The 9297-nt window shown below is 42.0% G+C and overlaps 1 protein-coding gene across 1 annotated transcript in view; it reads right to left on the bottom strand.

The window, feature by feature from the left end:
• LOC115468254 (E3 ubiquitin-protein ligase TRIM39-like) overlaps positions 1 to 9297 on the bottom strand; it is an 872633-nt gene that overhangs the window by 818998 nt on the left and 44338 nt on the right. The gene's annotated exons all lie outside the window — the stretch shown is intronic.

Genomic DNA, 9297 nt, shown 5'->3' with positions numbered 1-9297 from the left:
AATTCACTCGGAGGGAAAGGTGAGTAGTGGAGTGCCTCAGGGATCGGTGCTGGGGCCGATTCTGTTCAATATATTTGTGAGTGACATTGCCGAAGGGTTACAAGGTAAAGTTTGCCTTTTTGCAGATGACACCAAGATTTGCAACAGAGTGGACACCCCGGAGGGAGTGGAAAACTTGAAAAAAGATCTGAAGAAGCTAGAAGAATGGTCTAACGTTTGGCAATTAAAATTCAATGCGAAGAAATGCAAAGTGATGCACTTAGGGAGTAGAAATCCAAGGGAGACGTATGTGTTAGGCGGGGAGAGTCTGATAGGCACGGACGGGGAGAGGGATCTTGGGGTGATAGTATCTGAGGACCTGAAGGCGACGAAACAGTGCGACAAGGCGGTGGCCGTAGCTAGAAGATTGCTAGGCTGTATAGAGAGAGGAGTGACCAGCAGAAGAAAGGAGGTTTTAATGCCCCTGTATAAGACGTTGGTGAGGCCCCACCTGGAGTATTGTGTTCAGTTTTGGAGGCCGTATCTTGCGAAGGATGTTAAAAAAATGGAAGCGGTGCAAAGAAAAGCTACGAGGATGGTATGGGATTTACGTTCCAAGATGTATGAAGAGAGGCTTGCTGACCTGAACATGTACACCCTGGAGGAAAGGAGGAACAGGGGTGATATGATACAGACGTTCAAATATTTGAATGGTATTAATCCGCAAACGAATCTTTTCCGGAGATGGGAAGGCGGTAGAACGAGAGGACATGAAATGAGATTGAAGGGGGGCAGACTCAGGAAAGATGTCAGGAAGTATTTTTTCACGGAGAGGGTGGTGGATGCTTGGAATGCCCTCCCGCGGGAGGTGGTGGAGATGAAAACGGTAACAGAGTTCAAACATGCGTGGGATATGCATAGAGGAATCCTGTGCAGAAGGAATGGATCCTCAGCTGAAATTAGGTGGCGGAGCAGGTGGGGGGAAGAGGGGGTGGTGGTTGGGAAGCAAGGATAGGGGAGGGCAGACTTATACGGTCTATACCAGAGCCGGTGATGGGAGGCGGGACTGGTGGTTGGGAGGCGGGAAATACTGCTGGGCAGACTTATATGGTCTGTGCCCTGAAAAGGACAGGTACAAATTCAATTCAAGGTAAGGTATACACATATGAGTTTGTCTTGGGCAGACTGGATGGACCATGCAGGTGTTTTTCTGCCGTCATCTACTATGTTACTATGTTACTATGTTTTTGTTATAACTTTCTTTCTTCTTTTTCAGTGCAATCGATCTGCTTTACTTCATCCAAATAATGCCTCGCAGAAGATCAAACTTAGGTCGTCGCACTCGCGGAGTGGAAGCAGTGCGACGAGTAATTGCAAATCAAACTGAGGAAGAACGGGCATCAGCGAAACAGACAAAGAATGGCTCAAATACGTGCCCAGGAAGCAGCAGAGCGACGTGCAGCCAGACTTGAGGATGCACGATTGCGAGCACGGCGATCGCATTCTGCAGCTTCACATCTGCTTCGTTCTCAACACAATGAACGTGACAGGCTGAGAGTGGTTGAAAGACGTCAACGACAAACAGCAGATCAGCGTCAAACACGACTCCATGCTCAGCAATCACGCCATTACAATCGCCTTGCATTCCGGTACAACCCAGCTGATGATTATAGTTTCAGCCGCCATATTCTCATCAGCACTATGACTGAAGTGTGTCCTTATTGCAAGGCTCTCAAATTTAATGGAGAAACGAAAGGAATGTGTTGGGCTGCCGGAAAAATTAAACTGCCTCAACTTGGAGAACCACCAGAGCCGGATATACCGCCGAATCAAAGCATTTCCTATCTAACATCAGGAAATACAACTCATGCTTCCAAATGACGTCGTCCGGCGCAGAAACCATAACAGCTCAATTCATGCCAACTTTCAAAGTGAAAGGACAAATTTATCATAAAGTCGGCTCCCTGCTTCCGTTCTCAGATGGTCAACATAAATTCCTCCAAATGTATTTCATCGGTGATGGCAATGATGAATTGAATGCACGCTGCGGAATTTCTACCGGCATAAAAAGTTCTTGCGGCCAACAACAAAGACGTCTACGAACTTAACAATATTATTCAGTCTAACATTCAAAGCAAGCCACTCACATACAAGTCCGTCGACACTGTTCTGGAAGCAGATGAAGCGGTTAATTATCCAACAGAATTTTTGAATTCACTCGATCTCCCAGGGATGCCACCGCACATACTGCAATTGAAAATCGGCGTGCCAATTATCATGTTGCGAAATATCAACCACCCAAAGCTTTGAAATGGCACGCGGCTTGCAGTAAAAAAATTAATGAGCAATGTCGTAGAAGCAACAATCTTGACAGGACCTTTCAAAGGTGAAGATGTCCTCATTCCTCGCATTCCTATCATTCCAAAGGATATGCCATTTCAATTTAAGAGATTGCAATTCCCAATTCGATTGGCGTTTGCAATCACCATCAGGGCCAATCTTTACAATTTTGCGGTTTAGATCAACACACGGATTGCTTCTCTCATGGACAATTATATGTTGCATGCTCTAGAGTCGGCAAACCAGACAATCTCTATATCTGCACACACAATGGAACAACAGAAAATATTGTATACCCACAAGCATTGTGAAATTAAACATATTAGAAACGAGCGCTTCCTCTTTTCTTGCTTTTCCATTTAACCAGGCTGAGGCACAGCAATGCGTGGCCGGGTAGAGCTAGTACTTTAATGAAAAGATTTAACTATAATATTATAAGTGTTTCGGGCTTCTGCAGATGAGAACAGAGCCCATGGGGATGGGGTGGGGACGGGACAGAACCTGCATGGACGGGATGGAGATGGGGTCTGCGGGGACGGAAACAGAACCCACAGAGACGGGGTAGGGACAGGGACAAATTTTGTCCCCGTGTCATTCTGTATTCTGAATGTCTATGGAAGATCTTATAAATACAGAACACAGTTATCAATGTGTAAGTCAGAGCTCTTCCATTAAAGGATTAAAATCAATGAATCCTACGGGTCTGAATGGGAAGATCGAATGGACGCATTTCCTTTGATATACGGAATGGACTTTTATTTTGATCTTCATTCATTAATGTGGGTATGCCTTTTGCTGCTTGAAGAATTGTGATTGGATACTGATGACAGCGTGTGATGTCACAGTTTGTACCGCCATGTTTAAATACTCCTGCCCTTCATGCTACCGTCGGCATTTTTGAACGGATTGTAAGCAGAGTCAGTATGAAATAGATTGATTTTTTGTAGAAATTTTATAAATATTTAAGCTTTTTTCTCCCCCCTTTTGCACAGGATTTATGACCGATGAACTGGTTGATTGAATGGCTGTGGTCCTGAAGCAGCGCAATGTGAAACGGGACCCGTTGACCACAGTTGAATCACGGTCTGGGAGGAGAAAGTCTGCAGTTAGCCAAAGTTAAGTAAAAAAAATTTTATGGCTTACTCGGCAAAGTGGCTTTGTTATTCAGCATTAAGAAAAAGAACTTTTCAAAAAAATGTTTTAAAATGAGGAGGTTTTTAGAAACGTCTATGATGATGAATATGTAGCCTTCACCCCATTTACATCTGTGGGAGGGGCTTGTTTTGAGGCGTTTCCCTCCTTTAATGGAAGAACTCTGACTTACACATTGATAACTGTGTTCTGTATTTATAAGTACAGTGAATGAATGGAACCAGTTTCCTCTTGATATCTTTAGTGTATATGGAAGATCTTAAACAGACAACAGGCAAGGTTGAAGATTTGACGACTGATGCAACAGCTCGCAAGTTTCAAAGCTCTGCTAATTCAACCCTTTTTAGTTCTATGAGACTTAGGTAATTTTTCAGTAATACAACTGCTTCAATTCTTCTGGCTCAAAAAACACATAGAATATTGTATTTAAGGAAATAATACATAACCGACTTCCGCAAACTATTAAAGACTCATCTCTTTGAAAAAATCTATCAAAACACATGAAGTCCACACACACTGTTAACAATGCATCAATACATTCTCTTCTGTACTATTATCCCCCGTAACTTTAACACATTTAAACCTTAATTTTACAGGTAAAAAAATATTAAGCCCGAACGTTCTCTTGCTAATGTTCTGTTGCCCTATCAGTATCCGTTGTTCTTCTATTGTTCAGTCGTTCTTCTCCATTGTTCTATTCCCCTTAACGATACCTGGACCTTGTTTTAACTTAACCCCTCACAATGTAACCATAATTGTGTTGTAACAAATTGTACTTCCATCATTACAATGTATTGTAAGCCACACTGAGCCCGCAAATAGGTGGGAAAATATGAGATACAAATGCAATAAAATAAATAAATTTCAACTTGAAAGTGCCTCCTAGAGAGAGAACCCAAGATCTAAGTCCCAGAAATTTTCTTCTCCTTCTCTGGATAGTTTTATTAACAAGGATCTGGGGTTCCTAGTCCATTATAAACCATAAAGCTGTATGTCTCTGTTGATCACCCCACCCCTCACCTATCCACACCCATCCTGTTAGAAAGCTAATCAAGAAATGTATTAAGTTATGTCCAATAAAAAAGGTAGCATCTTATTTCTTTTCCATGTTTGATTTCTATTGATTCCATGTAGAAGTCGGCCCTTGTAGATCACCAATGTGGCCGCGCAGGCTTCTGCTTCTGTGAGTCTGACGTTCTGCACGTATGTGCAGGACGTCAGACTCACAGAAACAGAAGCCTGCGCAGCCTTCTACATGGAATGTTGCTAGTGGAATAGCAACATTCCATGTAGAATCTCCAATAGTATCTATTTTATTTTTGTTACATTTGTACCCTGCACTTTCCCACTCATGGCAGGCTCAATGCGGCTTACATGGGGCAATGGAGGGTTAAGTGACTTGCCCAGAGTCACAAGGAACTGCCTGTGCCTGAAGTGGGAATCGAACTTGGTTCCTCAGGACCAAAGTCCACCACCCTAACCACTAGGCCACTCCTCCACTGTTGCTACTGTCTGAGATTCTACATGGAATGTTGCTATTCCAGCAACATTCCATGTAGAAGTCGGCCCTTGCAGATCACCAATGTGGCCGCGCAGGCTTCTACATGGAATGTTGCTAGTGGAATAGCAACATTCCATGTAGAATCTCCAATAGTATCTATTTTATTTTTGTTACATTTGTACCCTGCGCTTTCCCACTCATGGCAGGCTCAATGCGGCTTACATGGGGCAATGGAGGGTTAAGTGACTCACAGAAACAGAAGCCTGCGCAGCCTTCTACATGGAATGTTGCTAGTGGAATAGCAACATTCCATGTAGAATCTCCAATAGTAGCAACATTCCATGTAGAATCTCCAATGGTATCTATTTGACTGTCATAGTAATGCTTGAATGTTTTCACTTATATACACTGTCAGCTAGCACATTTGCTTATTTCCGATCTGACGAAGAAGGGCAACCTTCGAAAGCTAATCAAGAAATGTATTAAGTTATGTCCAATAAAAAAGGTATCATCTTATCCATGTTTTATTTTGTTTGATTTCTATTGATAACCTTAAGAGTGGACTAACACGGCTACCACACTCCTCTAATTAAGATCAGGAAAACTTTGTATTTTTGATCCCAGAAATTGAGCTGAAATATGTCTGAAATAAAGTCTGAATACATGATTTCTGTCAAGATTCGAAGGCAAAAGAAGCTAGCAAGGTCGTACGTTCCGTTATTATTTCTGTAGATGTTTCTAAAAATTGTGATAAGTTCAGTTCCGGAGCTCCCACTTGAACTGTATTAGCTCCTGTGATATAATAGGCTTTTATAATAGGAGGCATATTCATTTAGAATTTTCCTGATTTACCAACATTTATTTTGATGTAAATGTTTATTCTTGAAAATGATAAATAAATAAAAGAAACAAAGGGAGAAGAGGGGGGGGGGGCTGCAACTCAGAGGGGGTACCGTTAGGGGGCTGCTGTTCTTTTTACCGCTGCCATTCAGCTGTCAGTGAGGGAGAGAGCACCGCGGAAGTGTGTGTGTGTGTGGGGGGGGTGTTGTCGCATGTGTTGCTGAGGCGGTAGATGAACATCAGAGGCACCAGTTGGCTCTGGCAAAGTTGGGGAAAAGATGAAAAAGTCACTTCGGAAGAATTATAGTACCCAGCACTGTGTGGAACAGTGGAAACAGCAGATTTTGTGCTGAAAACTTTTCATTCTAGTTTTTAATTTTGCTTTATTCTCCCAGTAAAGACAGGGGGATACAAATCATCCAATGCAGATACGGTTATATTTCTTTTTGCACCGCGCAGGACCCTCAGGGCCAGATGCTCAAAAGTCGCTGTTAAATACCGCGTGCGTTTATATCTGCGGTTGAACATGCCAGTTCTGAAACAGCGATCGATGTTCAAAGGAAATCACATGCAAATGAGATACGCGGAAATTCTGCAAGCGGCTCGATAGGAAAAGCGCCTAGCACACGCGCAGAATAGTCTCACGTTGTGTCGATGTTCTGCGCGTGCCCAGGAAAAAAAGGTGACAACCGTGTCATAGGTGTATGTCATAAGGCACTTGTGTAGTAATATGTCACAGATGCGCTTTAAAAGTTCGGTATTTGTATTCTACCGGCCTCTTTGCTGTGCAAGCTTTTGTGATGGTAGCGTCATCGTGGTGCTGTGCACACGTCATATGTGTGCATCCAGTGATGTCACATGGAGTTTTCTTTTTTTTTTTTTCATGACAACTTTTTAACACTGCTGTTATGGGCAGGAAGCACACACATAAGACATAAGCATCGCTACACTGGGACAGACCAAAGGCCTGTCTCCGACAGTGGCCAATTCAGGTCACAATCACCCGGCAAGATTCACGGAGCAAAGCATTTTGTACTGCTTATCCCAGGAAGAGTGGATTTTTCCCTACCTCCACTTAATAACATTCTATGGCCTTTTCCTTCAGGAAGCCGTCTAAACTTTTCTTAAACTCTGCTAAGCTAACCACCTTAACCACATTCTCCAGCAATGAATTCCAGAGTTGAATTATGCGCTGAGTAAAGAAAATGTTTCTCTTATTTGTTTTAAACTTACTGCACTCCAGCTTCATCGCACGCCCCCTTGTCCTAGTATTTTTGGAAAGCGTAAACAGACGCTCCACATCTATCTTTTCCACTCCACTCATTATTTTATAGACCTCTATCATATCACCCCTCAGCCGCCTTTTCTCCAAGCTGAAGAGATAGACTCTATATATGGTGTCTAAAAAAACAGCGTGGAAATAAAAATTGCCTAAGCGCTATTCTATAAGCTGCACCTAAATTTAGGCACAGTTTAAGTGAACAGATCAAACATAAATTTAGCCGCGGCCATTTGTACTAAGGAAAACATGATGTAAATACATGCGCCTAAATCTATATGCGGTAGCCCATTCTGTAATTCCATGCGTAACTCAAATCCACGCCTATGCTCCACCCCATAACGCCCATCACCTCCCACTTCCACGCCCTGTTTTCTGGAATGTGTATAAATTTTAGACACGGATCGCACCCCTAAATTTATGTACTTTTGGAACGAGTAAAAAAATGGATTTACTTCTACTCGTTCTACACCACACTCAGGATTTTGTAGACCTCGATCGTATATCCCCTCATCCGTCTCTTTTCCAAGTTGAAGAGCCCTAACCTCTTTAGCCTTTCCTCATACGAGGAGTTCCATCCTCTTTATCGTTTTGGTCACTCTTCTTGTGAGTCCACTAGGGACAGAAAAAGTACCTGTATATGTATATAATATGCAAAACTGCTTTGATTGTAACACAGAAAGGCAGGTTATCAAAAATGTGTGTTATCTGCTGCAGGGTCCATTCGGTGATTTAGAAACATTTTAAAATAATAAGGTACAACACAATACAATTGATGCGTTCATGCCAAAGGCACCAAAACGTGGATCAATGCGGCTCACAATCACTAAAACAGGGGGACATTCCCCTGAACTGCAGATAAAAATATTAACTAATTACAATTACTTTGCAAGAAATTTCTGGAAAAAAAAGCCAAGCCTTATGTAGTTTTCTAAACATCAAATAATTGCATTGAGGGCAGGTTTTTGAAGGACATGCATTCCACCACTTTGATACTTGATAAGAAAAAGTCAGCTCCAATACAGATTTGTAAACCACCTTGTGAGGGGGAAGGGAATTGGAAGATCAGGTAGTGTCTAGACTCAACTGCATAATTTTAATCATAAATAATTGATAATTAGAATATCAATGATATGCTTTGATGTCCCCATGCATACCTCCGACCCACCCCCATCCTCCCACCCTGTCAGACTGTCATAGTAATGCTTGAATGTTTTCACTTATATACACTGTCAGCTAGCACATTTGCTTATTTCCGATCTGAGGAAGAAGGGCGACCTTCGAAAGCTAATCAAGAAATGTATTAAGTTATGTCCAATAAAAAAGGTATCATCTTATTTTCTTTTCCATGTTTTATTTTGTTTGATTTCTACTGATAACCTTAAGAGTGGACTAACACGGCTACCACACCTCTCTACATGTAGAACCCCAAAGAATAGCAAGATTCTGGAACCCTAAAGAGTAACAAGATTCCAGGCAGAATCTCAAAGAGTAGCAACGTTCCACGCAGAACCCCAAAGAACAGCAAGATTCCGGAATGCTAAAGAGTGACAAGATTCCACGCAGAATCTGAAAGAGTAGCAACATTCCATGTAGAACCCGATCTGGAAGAAGGGCAACCTTCGAAAGCTAATCAAGAAATGTATTAAGTTATGTCCAATAAAAAAGGTATCATCTTATTTTCTTTTCCATGTTTTATTTTGTTTGATTTCTATAGATTCTACATGGAATGTTGCTATTCCACTAGCAACATTCCATGTAGAAGTCGGCCCTTGTAGATCACCAATGTGGCCGCGCAGGCTTCTGCTTCTGTGAGTCTGACGTCCTGCACGTACGTGCAGGACGTCAGACTCACAGAAACAGAAGCCTGCGCAGCCTTCTACATGGAATGTTGCTAGTGGAATAGCAACATTCCATGTAGAATCTCCAACAGTAGCAACATTCCATGTAGAATCTCCAATGGTATCTATTTTACTGTCATAGTAATGCCTGAATGTTTTCACTTATATACACTGTCAGCTAGCACATTTGCTTATTTCCGATCTGAGGAAGAAGGGCAACCTTCGAAAGCTAATCAAGAAATGTATTAAGTTATGTCCAATAAAAAAGGTATCATCTTATTTTCTTTTCCATGTTTTATTTTGTTTGATTTCTATAGATTCTACATGGAATGTTGCTATTCCACTAGCAACATTCCATGTAGAAG

The sequence above is a fragment of the Microcaecilia unicolor genome, chromosome 4, assembly GCF_901765095.1.
Source record: "Microcaecilia unicolor chromosome 4, aMicUni1.1, whole genome shotgun sequence".
Lineage (NCBI taxonomy): Eukaryota > Metazoa > Chordata > Amphibia > Gymnophiona > Siphonopidae > Microcaecilia > Microcaecilia unicolor.
This window is presented reverse-complemented; position numbering and strand designations above follow the sequence as displayed.